The sequence below is a fragment of the Orycteropus afer genome, unplaced genomic scaffold (genome assembly GCF_000298275.1).
Source record: "Orycteropus afer afer isolate SDZICR_OR568_19922 unplaced genomic scaffold, OryAfe1.0 scaffold00027, whole genome shotgun sequence".
NCBI classification, from domain to species: domain Eukaryota; kingdom Metazoa; phylum Chordata; class Mammalia; order Tubulidentata; family Orycteropodidae; genus Orycteropus; species Orycteropus afer.
Genome location: NW_006921614.1, coordinates 3617046 through 3634073, shown reverse-complemented (window position 1 = coordinate 3634073; position 17028 = coordinate 3617046).

Sequence of the window (17028 nt, the reverse complement as noted above, 5' to 3'; positions counted from 1 at the left end):
ATAGAATTTTTTTTTTTTTTAAAGACTGAAAGGAAAAAGTGAATTAGGGAGAACTTCGGGAGTTAAGACTTGGGGCCATTGCTATGGATTGGAAATGAATATACATATATTCTGTCTCCATCCTTTTTGTCAACTAACCCCCTTCCTGGCCCAAGGAAAAATCCTACAATGACCTTTGAGTTTAGTGGCTATTGTCTCAACATCAATTTATCAAGCACCTTATGTTCACTGGTGGGACAGTGGTTAAGGCTTTCAGCTGCTAACCAAAATGTCAATGCTTTGAACCTACCAGCTCCTTCACAGGAGGTTGAGGCAGTCTACTTCTATAAAGATTTACAGCCTTGGAAACCCTATGGGACAGTTCTACTCTGTCCTATAGGGTCACTATGAGTTGGAATTGACTGGATGGATGACAGTGAGTATTTTAGTAATGTACCCTGAGTTAGCCAGGGCAAGAAATATATAACCAAAAATCAAACTCATTGCTGTTGAGTTGGATTGGACTCATAGCAACCCCTCCTCGAGTTTCTGAGGCAGTATCACTACAGAAGTAGATTGGCCAATCTTCCTTCCGAGGAGTGGTTGGTAGGTTGAACCACCAGCCTTCTGGTTAGCAGTCAAATGTCTTAGGCACTATGCCACCAGAGCTCATATATAACTAGACCCAAATCCACAATTTCAAGGAGTTTAGAATCTCATGAGGGAGTCTGTGTGGCACACAAACATCCCAAAGATCTGAATCATGGGCATGATATATTATTCAGTATCGTGCTTCATTTTCTTGTATAGACAATATGTGAAGTTGGGGTTCAACCAAGGGAGAGTACCACATGAGGTGCAATAGTCATTAAGGTCTATGTAGAGAAGGGGCCTCAGAAAGAATTTCCAAAGGTAAGGGAGAGGAGAGAGAACATTCTAGAAGATGCAAGCAGTGTGATGAAGGGAGATGACAACAAAATTCAAGACATGGTGGAAATGAATTCATCGTTTCTGTGAATCAGTAAGAATCTCAGAATTTTAGTTCTAGTGCTGTTGTTGCTGTTAGCTGTGGTCAAACTGGCCCCTGGCTCATGATAATCTCATACACAACAGAATGAAATGCTCCCCGATCCCCGTAATCAGCTGCAGATCAGACCATTGTAATTCATAAGGTTTTCATTGTTGAATTTTCAAAAGTAGATTGCAAGACTTTCTTCCTAGTCCATCTTAGTCTGGAAGCTCTGCTGAAACCCAATTATTGTCCCAGAAACATGCAAGTCTTCACTGAAAGATGGTGGTAGCTGTGCATGAGGTGCATTGGCTGGGAATCTAACTCAAATCTCCTGCATGGAAAGTGAAGTTCTACCACTGAATCACCACAGCCTACACAATTCTAATGTAAACCCCTCATATTGAAGAGGAGAGAGGATGAGCTGAAAATCCAAACTCAACCCAACCCACTGCCACCAAGTTGATTCCAACTTATAGCAGCACTTCTGAATAGAGTAGAACTGCCCCATAGGGTTTCCAAGCCTGTAAATCTTTATGGAAGCAGACTGTCTCATCTTTCTCTTGCTGAGCAGTTGGTGAGTTCAAACTACCAATGCTTTAACCACTACGCCACCAGAGCTCCTCTGAGAGCCAAGGTGGGACTAATTTGAGAGGACCTTGCTTCAAGTAAACAGTCTGGAATCTCTGGTGTCCTGAGCCCTATGAGCTAATTTCATACACAACTTTGGTAATCATGGCCTTTCAGTTTCTGGAGCACTCTTTGTTCTCAAGGTGAAGGTGGAATGTGACTCTCACTGACACATCAACAGGATGTAGGTGCCTCGAACAACCACCAGCTACACCCACCTGCCTCTAGCTTTTACTCTGTGGCTACCCCAGTCAGGCCCTCATCACTCATACCTGGAAGTGCTGAAATACTTTCTCATCTGGTCTCCTACCCTCCAAAACACAAGGCCAGTCTAACAAGTCTGCACCAATGTTGGTATCATGTATCTCTTTTGTGTAAGAATATCTCAGTATCTGAAGTTCGACTTCTCTCTCCAATGTTGCTCAAGGCTCTCTATGATCTTGCCCACTTTAAGTGTCTCATAGACTTTCTGCTACATCCCAAAACATGGCAATCCTATTTGTTTCCTTCCTTCAATTTTCCGACCACTTACTGACTATTGACTGCATCTCAGGTATAGGCCCCTTGGACAGTCCTGTCTCCATAATGACCTCCACTCCCCTCACATCCCACACCCACTGCCTTTGCCTTCCTCTGCACATCTATTCCAACACCCTGCCCTTATCTAAGTTTTACCCATTCCTCAAGCCTAACTCAGCCCACTTACTCCTTCTTCTCTGAACACCTCAGGCCCCCTTTCCTCAGATTATAACATTTATTCCCATTTATTCTCTAATCCTATTTTGTGCATTGTCTTGTTTTCCCAGTTAATAAAACTCCCTAAGGGCAGTATCCATGTGATTTCTCTCACCCCCCCCCCTTCTATAAAGAAGGATATGTAAGGTGTGAGAGCAAGATGGCGACCAAGAATGGCTGACTTCCATGTTTGCGCCCTAAGCAGCTGCTTGAACAATTTCTCTCAGGAAGATCAACACAAGGATGGTCCCCATGAGGTTGAGGTTAAAGGTGTCCCAAATGTCCAAACTACCATGCCACTCCATCATTTCAAACATTAACTCCTCCTCTCAGTAATCTCCATCATCTTAGGGTTCTGTATTTCCCTGTGGATGCCTCACAGAACTCACAGACACCCAAGGGATCATCTCACATAGTGGTGGTGGAGGCTGGCAGGCTGGCAAGTCCTAGGTCTGTGAGTAGGTCTGGAAGATCCTCCCAATTTTCAGGGTTTGACAAACCTCTATCAGCAGATCAGATGAGGGCTGCTGTCCCAAATCCAGGGGTGAGATGACGATGAGCCCAAACACAGAACTGGAGCAAGAGGAGGGTGAACCTTCCCAGGAGATTCGTAGTTATATCCTCAAAGAGGCTAAGGGTGGTGATTTGAGTTATACCCTCCAGCCAGACAGGACTCAAGATCCATCCCACCTACGTTGCTCCAACAGAAATAACCCAAGTGGATGGCTTTAACAATCAGCAGCTACTCAGTCGTTCATGGCAAATCCCATCATAGAGCTGATTGCCAGTCATTATAGGGAAGGACCTCAGCAACATGCTGGTGTTGATGCCGACCCTGGCAACTCCATTATGTCCACCATGATTGTAGAGCATGTGTTACCTTAGTTCATCAAGCAGCTTGTCTGCTTCATAGGAAAGATTCATCTCACTGGAGAAATGTTTATTCTTTCAGATGGAGAAGGAAAAAGTGGAACCATTAGAATGATGGAGCCTCTCAATGAAGAAATCTCTGGAATTGTAGAAGTAGTTGAAAGAGTAACAGCCAAGGCAACCATCATGTGCACATCATATTTCCAGTTTAAGGAAGAGAACCATCCTTTTGATCTTGGACTCTACAATGAAGCTATAAAAATTATCCAGGAGTTTCCTCAGATTTATCCTTTGGGGATTGTCCATTATGATTGACTTTGATGAACATTTTATGGTTGTGAATAGTATGTTGAAGGCTATTAAAGTATTAAGAGACCTCTAATGTTTGAGGCGGAAGGAAGGTTGGGCAATCTACTTCCATAGTGATATTGCCTTGGAAACCCAAGGTGGGGTTGCTATGAGTCAGGTCTGACTCGACGGCACATGACAACAACAACAATGTTTGAGGAAGAGATTCCTGTGGTTTCTAATATTTAATTTGCTCCCCCCTCCCATTTACCTAACTTCAGATATTTCAATCTGCATTTCTTTATAGAAATGGTATGCTAACATTCCTCTCCTAAGGAAGACTAGTCCGCATAGAAAGAATCTCTTCTCTAGTATATGATCAAATGATAGATAAGAATGAAATAGTTACTTGAATTTGTTGTTGTTGTGTGCCATCGAGTCGGACCTGATTCATAGTGATCCCTCTTGGGTTTCTGAGGCAGTATCACTATGAAAGTAAATCACCCAATCCTCCTTCTGAGGAGTGGCTGGTGGGTTTGAACCGCCAGTCTTCTGGTTAGCAGTCAAGTTCCTTAGGCACTATGATGCCAGAGCTCCTTACTTGAATTTAGTTGTCTTGACTTTAGTTTTCTGTTTTATTAATGGGAGCTCTGGTAGTGTAGTGCCTAAGGCACTTGACTGCTAACCAGAAGGCTGGCAGTTCAAACCCATCAGCCACTCCTCAGAAAGAAGGTTGGGCAATTACTCTGGAGTGATACCACCTCAGAAACCCAAAGAGGGTTTGCTATGAGTTGGGTCTGACTCGACAGCACATAACAACAACAACATAGGGAACAACTACTATCAGCTACCCAGCCAAGTTAACATTCGACCTTAATAACCACACCACCCCAAACAGGCATGGATTATAGGATTTACAATGCATCACAAAATGGAGAGCAATGGCTAGAAGGGCCACATCAAGCAATTCACTGCAGCAGCCAAGTGGATTGTGGTTCATGATGAGATGTGAAAGACTGAGCAAGGACAGGGTACACATTGTATGCATGGATACATGTTATTCTTATAAGAAATGTGACCATACTATACATATAGTTCTGCAACTGAATTTTTTTAATTCACAACACTCATAGCTATCTTCCATATCAATATTTATAACTCTACTGAACTATTTTTAATAGGTGAGTAATATAGTTCAGCTGTAGAATCCTTGTTTTCTGTTTTAGTTATCTAGTATTGCTATTACAGAAATATTCATGTAGGTGACTTTAACAAACAAATTTATTTTCTCACAGTTTAGGAGGCTTGAAGTCTGAATTCAAGGTGCTGTCTCTAGGGACAGTCTTGTGCTTTCTGTTGGCTCTGGAGGAAGGTCCTTGTCTCTTTGAGATTCTGCTCCTGGGAGGCAGATTTTCTTGTGGCGTGGCATCTATATTACTCCATCTCGGCTAGCTCATTTGCTTGTTTAATCTCTTTTATGTCTTAAAAGAGATTGGCTAAAGACACACTCTACACTAATCCTGTCTCATTAGCACAACAAAGACAACCCAGTTCCCCCAAAAAAAGTGTTGTTGTTATGTGCTGTCTAGTTGGACCCAACTCATAGCGACCCCTCCTTGGGTTTCTGAGGCGTTATCACTATGGAAGTAGATTGCCTAACCTTCCTTCCAAGGAGTGGCTGGTGGGTTTGAACCGCCAGCCTTATGTTGTTGGTGTTGTTGTTATGTGCCATCAAGTTGGACCTGACTCATAGCGACCCCTGCTTGGGTTTCCGAGGCAGTATCATTACAGAAGTAGACTGCCCCATCTTCTTTAGGTTAGGAATTACATCACATATTTTGGGGGCAGGGGGGGCACAATTCAATCCATAATACCTTTCACACAGGAAACCTGGGTTCTATTCCCAGTCAGTGCACCTCATGTGCAAGCCTCAGTGGAGGCTGTCATGTTGCTATGATGCTGAACAGATTTCAGCAGAACATCCAGACCAAGATGGATGAGAAAGAAAGGCTTGATGTTCTACTTCTGAAAATCAGCCAAAGAAAACCCTAAGATCACAATGGTCATATCTGCAATTTATCAGGGGGATGGTGCAGGACCAGGCAGTGTTTTATTCCATTGTGTGTAGTGTTGCCCCCATGAGCTGGGGGTCGACTCAGTGGCAGCTAGCAACAACAATATTCCCTCAATCTTTTCAACAGAAGAACATCAATGACATTAATTTCATTAAAGCTCTTAGGATCTATAATGTGAGTGAATAAATTTTATCAAAGGTTGAATGAAGTTGCCTCCAGAAAGTGAAGATGAGTTAGAACACAAACCTTCTACAGTAAGGCCCATAGAAGCCACCTCCTAGAATTTTTATATATTTGTTGTTATTGTTGTTGTTATGTGCCATTGAGTTGGACTCAACTCATAGCAACCTCTCCTTGGGTTTCCCAGGAAGTATCACTACGCAAGTAGATTGCCTAACCTTCCTTCTGAGGAGTGGCTGGTGGGTTTGAGCCACCAGACTTCTGGTTAACAGTCAAGAGCTTAGTTAGGCACTATGCTACCAAAGCTGCTGTCAAATCAGTTGTGACTTATAGACACCTTATGTACAACAGAATGAAACACTGCCTGGTCTTGCTGTGTCCTTATAAACATTGCTATGGTTGAGCCCATTGTTGCAACCACTGTGTTAATCCATCTCATTGAGGGTCTTCCTCTTTTTTGTTGGCCCTTTTTATGAAGCATTATGTCCTTCTCCAGGGACTTGTCCCTCCTGATAACATGACCAGAGTAGGAGAGATGAAGTCTACATTGTTACTTCTAAGGACAATTCTGGCTATAGTTCTTCCAAGACAGACTTGTTTATTCTTCTGATAGTCTATGGCATATTCAGTATTCTTTGCCAATACTGTGATTGAAATGCATCAGTTCTTTGGTCTTACTCATTGTCTAGTATGCATATGAAGTGTTTGAAAATACCATGACTTGACTCAGGCACATCTTAATCCTCAAAGTGATATCTCTGCTCTTTGACACTTTAAAGATACTTTTTGCAGCAGATTTGCCCAGTGCAATAGATTATTTGATATCTTTCTTTTCTTTTTCTTTTTTTTTTTTTTTTCAATTTTTTATTGTGATTTGGGTGAAAGTTTACAGAGCAAATCTGTTTTCCACTTGAAAGTTTATACACATTTTGTTTCATGGTATTGATTGCAATCTACACAAACTAATAGCTCTCTTCTCACTTCCTCTCTGTGGTTAACTTTTTTCTGTGTCCTTCTTTCCTATGCATTCCTGCTCCATGAGCTTTATCCCTACATAACCGTTGCCCTTCTAATCTCCCATGTTTCATTGTTCTAAGGAATGCACCTACATGGTATAATTGTTCACCTTGTTGGCCTGTCTATTGTTTGGCTGAAAGGTAAGCCATGGGAGTGAGTTCAGTTACAGACTTGAAGGATGACTGAAAGCCATAGTCTTGGGGCTTTCACCAGTCTCTATCTGACCAGGAAGCCTGGTCTTTGTGTGTGTGTGTGCTTTTGAGTTTTGTTCCACATTTTTCTCTCATTCTGTCCAGGATCTTCAATTTTGATCCCTTCCCAGTGGTTGACAGATCTTCTGGTCTCAGGGTCATGTAGCTGAGGTTCGCATGGTCCACTAATCCCTTTAACTAATTGTTTCCATTCATCTTTGATTTTCTTCATTCTTCTTTGCTCCATAAGAGGAAAGATCAATTGTTGAATCTTCAAACTTTGAAGACCCCAGTTGCTACTTACCAAAGGAGGATGTAGAAGAATGTTTTTGTGTAATATGTTATGCCAGTTCAGCCTGATGTCCCCTATGACCATGGTCTCAAACCCACAGGCCCAGCAATCATTTGATTTCTTGACTGCTGCTTCCATTGTGGCTGACTGTGGATGCAACTAAAATGAAATCCTTGCAACTTCAATCTTTTCTCCATTTATCATGATGTTGCTTATTGTCCAGCTGTGAGGATTTCTGTTTTCTTTATGTTGAGGTATAAACTACAAAAACCCAGAGAATCTGATTAATTTCCCAAATTCATTCCAAAGGTAAATGCTCAAATCAGGGGAAGAATCCACTCGAGGACTATTCCCACTCGATCATAGTATTCCTGAAATAGAAAGACTGTCATTACCTTGTCTGAGTTTGCTATACAAGGTTCTATTCATTTAGCAATTTTTATTACTAAATGTTACTTAGTAAATTTTTATTAACAACCAGCCAAAAAATATAGAGCTACATGTAAATCTAGAGGTCAGCTGCTCTAACCTCATCTTACATAAAAGGAAACCAAGGACCAGAGTTCCCTGTGTAGTAGTAGTCTGAGTGTGATAAATATTTCATACAAATGAAATCATTCAAAATGGCCTTTGTGTGTAACTTCTTTTTAAACAAATATGATCATGTTTGTCTCCTACTTAACTCCCTCCAATTGTTGATAATTATTGCTGTTAGGCTAAAATAATAGAACCTCGTATAGCCAACCAGGTTTTGCAATAAAGGTCAAACTCCTCACCACAGCCTCAAGGCTCCCTTCTTCATCTGGCCTCTGAAGCTCATTATCTTCTCCCCTTTGCTCACTCTGTGTTTGTCACACTGTCCTCCTTGCTGTTCCTTTAACAACCAAATATTGAGAACTCATTTATTGTAAGACTAATGGTCAGACATTACAAATACGTCTCTAGATGTAATTGAATTAAGTCGATTCAATTAACACTGGTCTTTGATGAGCTTAGGTTATAGGCACAAATGTAGCTAGAAATAGCTTGTATGAGAAAAATTATTACATGCCTATTACAGCCTGAATGCTTCTTAGAAGTGAAAACAGCCAGATTTCATCACTTGTGCTTCAGTCATGTTGCCAGAAGGGACCAAACCCTAGAGAAATACATTACACCTGGCAAAGCAGAAGGTCAGAGAAAATGGGGAAGACCCTCAACGAGATGGATTGACATAGTGGTTGTGATGATGGGCTCAAGCATGGCAATGATTGTGAGGAAGGTGCAGGACTAGGCAATGTTTCATTCTATCATATGTTGGAATCAACTTGATGGCAACTGAAAACAACATTACATTGCAGGCCCAGTGCTAGACACTGGGGACACAAAGTCAAAGAAGACAAAGACCTACAGTGCAAGGGAGAGAACAAAGCCAGGTGAGTCAGTAGTAAAAAGAGCACGTGACAGGTGCTGGGGTACAGTTGTGTGCTGGGAATTACTGGAATGCAGAGCAAGGCTCCTGAGATCAGACAGGGAGGGTTGGGAGGCTTTTCTTGCCTAAAGAGTGATGGGGAGTTAGAAGAAGTAGAAAGCAGAGAGAAAATAGGCAAAGGCTGGGATGGCGTAATTAGAGGAAACGAGAACAGCATTTAGGGAATTGCTCACATTCTGTGTTGATAAAGACGTGTGTATGGTAGGGGTGCAGCCACAGGGCAGTGGGGACAGGGTGGAATTGCCTTACATGCTAAGCTACAACATGAGACAAGACAGAATTGTATCCTGATTGTTATTGGCATTCAAAGAAAAGTTATACAGAGGATCCTATCTATATTTTATTGAGATTATTGGTAGCATAATGAGCAGTGAATTTTATCCATGTGTTTTCACAGCCAAGGAGCCAATTTGGAAGTTGGCATATTAATTTAATCAAAAACAAATATAAATGTATATATTTTTGAGTACCCACTATACATGCTTGAGTCCCTGGATGGAATAAATGGTTAATATGCTCAGCTGCTAACTTAAAGGTTGGAGGTTTGAGTCCACCCAGAGGCAACTTGAGGAGCTCTGGTGACACAGTGGTTAAACATTCAGCTGCTGACCAAAAGATCTGGTTCAAACCCACCAGCCACTCAGTGGGAAAAAGATGAGGCAGTTAGCATCCATAAAGATTTAGAGCCTTGGAAACCCTGTGGGACAGTTCTACTCCATCCTATAGTCTTATAATGTCACTATGAGTTGGAATCAACTTGATGGTAGTGTTTATTTGTTTTTGTTTTTGTTTTGTTTTTTTAAAGATGCAATTCAGAAGAAAGGCCTCGTGCTCTACTTCCAAAAAATTAGTCATTGGAAACCCTATGAAGCCTGGTTCTACTCTGACACAACAGGGTCACCATGAGTTGGAATTGACTCAATAGCAACTGGTATTGTATATGCCAGCCTTTCTCATTCTGTGTGTGTGTGTGTGTGTGTGTGTGATATATACATTCACACATACATATATGTACTCATCAATATCTATAAAACAATCTGGAGAGTTGTTTGTTTTTTAATCCTCTTTAACAAGTGAGGGAACTGAGGCTCAGAAATGTTGAGTAACCTTCCTAAGGTCACACAGGATGGAGATTAGCAGCTGTCTAACTCAGGACTGTGTAGAAATTTGCTCTGGTTTCCTGGCATGAAGATAGCCTGAGTTAAAGTCATACAAGGGAGGCTGAACAAGAGTGAGGGAAGATTGATATGAGAGACATATAGGAGGCAGAACATAGAGGACAGAATGCAGGGAGAGGAAGGAATTTAGAATAATTTCTACATTTCTGGCTTGGGCAATAGATAGATAGTGACAATAACACAAGGCTGAAAGAATCTAGTCATGGTATCTTAATTTGCCAGGGCTACCAAAACAAAATACCACAAACTGGGTGACTTAAAAAACAGAATTTTATTCTCTCACAGTTCTAGAGGCTAAAAGCCCAATTCAGGGTGTTGACAAGGCCATGTCCTCTCTGAAGCCTCTAGGGGAAGCTCCTTCCTTGTTCATTCCAGCTTCTGGGGATTCCTGGTAATCTTTGGCATTCCTTGGTTTATAGATACATCACTCCAATCTTTGCCCCCATTTTCATGTGGCTGTTTTTCCTCTGTGTCTTTATTTCCTCTCCTCTTTTTTAGGCTACCACTCAGATTAGGGGCCACCCTACTCCAGTATAATCTCATGTTAATTAAAAACATTTTTCAAAAATCCTATTCTCAAAGAAGGTCACATTCACAGGTACCAGGGATTAAAACTGCAACATATTTTTGGGGTGACACAATCAAACCCATTACACATGGAAAGACCACAGTGCTTTGTAAGTTCAAGACAGTGAGATAGAACATCTGAGTGAAAATATAAAAAAAGGCTCCAATAAGGGCTATGTCATCTAAAATGGACCTTGGACCAGCTTGAAAGAGCTTTTAGCAGTAGAAACTGCAAGGAAGAGCATTTCAGGGAAAGGGAACAGAGGTAGGGATACATGGGGTTAAGTTTAGGAAGCAGGCAACAGCAGATTTTAGTTAAAGTACACTCCAAGTAGCCTTGAGTGACAGGTGAAGGAAGGCATTTTGGGCAAAGGAATAGCCATCCTTGACTTTGCTTGATGAAGAAAAACTGCTCAGGGTTGATTTAAATAGGTAGAGACTGGAAGTGGGAAACCAATTAGGAGGGTTTTGCAATGGTTCAGGTAAAATATAATGAGAGCTTCATTGGGATGGGGCCACAGGTATTGGAAAGAAGAGGAAGATTTAGAGAGACCAGTATACATAGAAACAACGGGCTTTGATTAGTTAAATGAGAGGCCAAAGAGAGGGGAAGGAATCCAAGATTATCTTGGAATAAATTCAGTTTTGGAAAGATTGAGTTGAGACAATTGCCTGTCCAGGCAACAAGGCCCAGAAGAAGGTTGAAAATTTGTCTGCAGAGAGGTCAGGACCAGAGATCGAGGTTTTGTGGTCATCTTCATGGAGGTTATAACTTAAGTCTTGCCAGCAGATGAAATTGTGGAGGGCAGAGTGAAGAGGAAAGCACATAAGCTTGTGAAAGAGTCCATTTATGGGGCAGGAGGAGTGGCATCAAAGGTGAAGAAGAAGATGTAGGAGGTGAATTAGAGCAGTGAAGAGGTTCAGAAGTCAGGGAGAGGATTTCACAGAGGAGGTGGCATAAATAACAAATCACTTTAAAACCCAGAGCCTTGAATATTTATCATGCTGTCACTTTAGAATTTTGGCCTAAGAGTAGACACAACCCTTTTCCTTTTTTAACCCTTACTGCCTCTGATAAGCTGAAACTTTTTTAAAAAAAGATTCTTCTAATAGTAACAGAACAACAACAACAAATACAGTTGATCTTCAATATTCAAGGATTCTGTGTTTGCAAATTCACCTACTTACTAAAATTTATTTGTAACCCCAAAATCACTACCCATGACACTTTTATAGTCATTTACAGACATGCACAGAGCAGCAAAAATTTTGATTCATCCAATGAGTATATTCTCAGCTGAGGTTGAACAAGGCAATAGTCTGCCTTCTTGTCCCAGTTCTCATACAGTAATGATTGTCCTTATTGTTGTCTATTTAGTGCCATGTCTTTCACATTTTGGTGCCTTTTATCGATGACTTTGCCCTTTAAAATAACCCCAAAGTGCAGTACTGAAGTGCTAGCTGGTGTTCCTAAGCATAAGAAGGTTGGGATGTGCCTTATGGAGAAAATACTTGTGAGCCTTTGTTCAGGCATGAATTATAATGTTACAGGCCATGAGTTCCACATTAGTGAGTCAACATTATATATTAAATAAGGTGTCTGTAACAGAAACACACATAAAACAAAGACATGTATTGATTGGTTGACTAAAAGGCTGTGACCAGTGGCTCTCTGGAAACTTAACCCTGTATTTCCCCTAGAGCAATTGTTCTATATTTGTTAATTCCATGTTTGCAGCATATTTATTGAACACAACTACCACAAATAACAAGAATTGACTGAACAATAAATATCAGATTTGCAAGGTATACATTCTAATGCTAGCACAGCTTGGTTGGGTTGCTTCTTTGGTTTCATACGTTTTCTCTCAACACAGACTTCTATCAAAAAGAAACAGAATTATCGACACCCTGCCTCAAAAGATGGGTCCATTTCTTTGATTCCTACTCTGGGTTTCCTGGTTGTTTCCAAGAGGTTGGTCAGATTCCACTTGACTGGCTTCTAGCTCCAACTCATACCAGGGGTACTTTCTCTTACATCTGAACATTTAAGTCTGGACAAGATTGTTGCCTGTCCAGGGCCTGATTCTTTTCCTTTACCTAGTGTGGTAGTTAAGGTTGTGTGTTAATTTGGCTGGGCTTGGTTGAGTGGTTGGCAGTTATTCCCCTTGATGAGATTGGTAATTAACTCCATGGTGGAGTCTACTGAGCAGCTGACTAGTTGCTTTAGAGATATGGGCTGCTTCCAGTATATAAGGAGCAACTTTGAGGAAGGTCTCCAGCGTATGGCATGCTTGAACCCTGCATGTAGCTGAATCTTCATTCAGTAGTGTTCTGGTTACCTAGAGCCGCTCTGACAAGAATATACCACAAATGGGATGGCCTTAGCAAACAGGAGTTTATTCTCTCACAGTTTGGAGGCCCTAAGTCCAATTCAAAGTGCAAGGCTCTAGGGGGTGGGTGAAAGCTCCTCAGCCTTGGGGTTCAGCTCTGCCTCTTACCCCCAGCCCACTGGAGCTAGAGGCTTTTCTTCACTCAGACAGCTGCTGGCTGCTGAGACTGACAAACCCAGGGTTGACAAGTGAAAAAGGCACAATCCTGATGTTACCAAACCACACGGCAGGCCATTAATTCAAGTCCATTGTAAGTCCCAAGGTCAGCAGAGCATGGCAGGCTGCCAAACAACAACATGGCTCCATGCAGGGTCCAAGCATGCCATAAACTAGAGGCCATTCCCAAAGCTACTTCTTACATATGGGAACCAGACCACATTCTCAGCTGCTTGTGGTAGATCCCACCATGGAACTGATTGCCAGTCTCACCATGGGGAATAACTACCACCAGCTGCCAAGCCGTTCAACCAGGCCCACCCAAGCTTACACACAAACATAACCACCACAAGTAGCTTGCCATGCCCTGCCAGCCTTAGGACTTCATCTGGATTTGAATTAGTGGCCTGCCATGTTGTTTGGTAATATTGAGACTAGGCTTTTTTACTTGTCAGTGTTGGGCTTGTCAGTCTCAGCAGCCAGCCAGCTGTCTGAGTGAAGAAAAGCCTCTAGCTCCAGTGGGCCAGGAGCAGGAGGCAGAGCTGAAGCCCAAGGTTGAGGGGCTTTCACTCAGCCCCTAGAGCCTGGCACTTTGAACTTGGATTTAAAACCCACAAAGTTGTAAGAGAATAAATTCCTGTTTGTTCAAGCAACTCCACTTGTGGTATATTCCTGTCAGAGCAGCACTAGATAACCAACCAAAACATCTAGCATGAGTGACTTCTTGTCCAGGTCAATGGAACTAGGAATCATGCCACCCTTCAGATGACACCTTGCTTATTATGAGCAGGGGCAGAAGTATAATGATTCGTCAAATAACAACTACCACAACCTTATAGAAGACATAGTGATGAAGTGTGCGATTGAGGTGGAGGACAGCAGGGAGGGAATGTTTTTTTTTTCCCAGAGTCAATGCACCAAATACTGTCCTGGCTAAGGAGGGTGGGGCTGAGAAAGCTTGTAGAAGAAGATGAGAAGGGCTCCAAGGCTTTTGGTAGAGCACTTTAGTTGTAAGACAGGTTTGGCCAGAGCACACTGCTAGGGATCACAGAGTGGAGGTGGAGGAAATGGAACCTGCAGCAGCTCTGGGGACACCAGAACTCTTCTCTCACATCTTTTAAGTCTCAAGGCTTTTTCTTTCTCCTTTGTCCCTGCAACATGGCCACCCCCAGTCCCTGCTCCAGTGCTGGGTGTGGTGAAGCGAGCACACAGAAGGAGAGGCCTTGCTGCCCTCTGTGGGCAGGGCTGTCCCTCCTGCCTTTCTGATTGTTAGCTCTTCTGGCGAACTTAGAATACACACTCCAGTCAGGATTTCCTTCACACTCATCTGTGCTTCCTTCACTTGCTTCTCTGCCTTGTTCCCAGACATTCTTCCTCTACTTTTGCCCACCTGTAAAAATCCTAAACCAGAGCTCTGAGTTCAGCTGCACCAGTGCAGAAAAACCACACGGTACAAAAAAAGTTATAGCATCAAAGTTTATTTGATTTTGTTCTGGAACCAAATTTAGAGCAACGAGAGACAACAGAAACAAGTCTGATAACTTGTCCTAAATAATGGATTTATAGTCTAAGAGTCTAAGTTTTTTCTTGCTGGTCCTTAGACTTTCTTCATTTTGTTTTGATTTTTTTTTTTTTTTTTTTTTTTTTTTTTCCTTCTCAAAGGCAACTAAGTCTTTTATGGTGGAGTATATTACAAATACATTATTGTGTCCTAGTCTCCCTGCTGCATTCCACATAAGTATAATAAGAGCCTTGCTCATTACTCAAGTTATTAGAGTCTAGTAGTGAGTGATTTCTTCCCCTGAGAACTTATTTTCCAGATAACTATTTGTATCTCATAGGGGTCTTGAGTGGCACAAATGGTTTTTGCTTATCTCAGTAGAACCTAAAGGTTCAGTAGCACTGGAGAAGAAAAGACCAGGTGATCTGCTTCTGTTAAGATTGCAGCCAAGACAAACATGGGTATACAGGTGGATAGATGAGTGGCAGGCTGAACTATTAGGTATGTCTATACAGGGGGAAGTGTACCCAAGACCATGTATAAGGTTGGCAGACAATGGTTCTACAAGTGTATTTGTATGTTCTGTAAGAATTCCCAGGTAAATAATAGAGCTGACAAGGGACAAGTTTGTAGTCACTTCTTGGCCACAGCCAGCTACCCAGAGGGAGTGAGTAGTTGAACCTGTAGGCTCGGGACCATAGTCGCAGGGAACATAAGCTCAATTGGCATAACATACTGCAGAAAAACATTGTTCCACATCCTACTGTGGTGAGTAGTGACTGAGATCTTAAAAGCTTGCAAGTGGCCATCTAGATGCAACGATGGGTCTATCCTCATCCAGAGCAAAGAAGAATGAAGAAAACCAAAGAGTCATGGACACAATTAGTCGAAGCGACTGGTATACCATGTGATCCTCAGCCTATAGGACTATGAGACCAGAAGAACTAGATGGTGCCTGGCTACCACCGTCAACCACTGGGAAGGGGACCTAAAAAAAAAGAGTATAATTTTTTTTAAAAAATGAAGAAAAAATACAAAATAGATTAACAAAAAAAAGATTGCAGCCAAGAAAACTCTGTGGTGCAGTTCTTCTCTGACACATATTCAGTCACCATGAATCGGAATCTACGTAACAGCAGCAAGTTTTTGTCTCTCATTCCCTATTGTTAATACAATAATATTGTCATGTATTATTTTTGACAGGATGCTGTGCCTAGGTGACAGGGCTATGCTTTATTTGTCATTCACTGGAATAGTATGCAAAAGATATGGATTCTAAAATCTGTAGCTAATTAATACTGTGACTCTAAGTAAGTGATTTCCCCTTTGAGGGCCTCAGTTTTCTCATCTATAAATGAAGGGTTTGGATAAGATCAGGGATGTACTAGTAAATGTTTTAACAACCAGCTTTTGCAGGGTGTGGGTGTCTATGAGCTGAGTTATCCCACCAGAGTCCCTGGGTGTTGCAAATGGTTAAGTGCGCAGCTGCCAAGGGAAAATTTGGAGGTTCTAGTCCATCCAGAGGGGCCTCAAAAAGAAGGCCTGGTGACCCACTGATGAGAAAAATCAGCCATTGAAAACCCTATGAAGCATAATTCTACTCTGACACATATGAGGTCACCAAGAACTAGAATCATCTTGACAGCATCTGGAGATAATTTCACCAAAGGCCCATTTTAAGCTACAGATTTAAAGTAACATGGTTCACAAATTTCCTGAACATTTAACAGTCAGCTGGTGTGAACCAGTAAGAGCCAGTTCTGGGACACCCTGGATAAGATCAATGCCAAACATAATTTTAATCCTGATAATTCTATGATATTATATATCTAAAATCTCCTTCAGCTTTAAAACATTACAGTTCTACGACTCCAACATTGAGTGGCTTTAAATATGGTCAGGATATACCCAAAACCTAATTAACAGTTCACTAAACGCCTAAGTGCCTTGACCTCTTGATGAAAGACTCTGTGACCCAGACTAGGAGCTCTTACTCCCCGTCAAGGAGAGCAAGCAGAGCTGCTCAGAGGTCTTTGAACTGGAAGCTAGTCTGAAACGATAATGGCTTCTCATGAGTTGGGGAACTCAGGTCTTGAAACTCCCAGAGTTATTACTGAACAGAGCCTGTCTTCCCTTCTCTTGGTCAGATGGGTTCTGATTAATCACTCTGCTACTTTAGCCGCTGTTTCCCAGGGTGCCTGGAAGCAAGGAAGGCCTGAGAGTATAAAGCAGACAGGGAGGAGGAGAAAGGGACACACCTTGGGCGGGCCCACTGAGCTGAGGCAGGTGTGAGTCACTCTTGTCTGCCTTGACAGCCACACCTTTTGCCCAAGTTCTGAATGCCAAATGGAGAATTTGCTTGCTTACTCAAAACTCCCATAATCAAGTCAGAACAAGTTTCCTGAAAGACAATTCCCATTAAAATTAATGGGATCAAAATAGGCCAATCTCTCCTGATACGTGATTTCTTTCTTTTCTAGGGGCTTTCTAAATGCT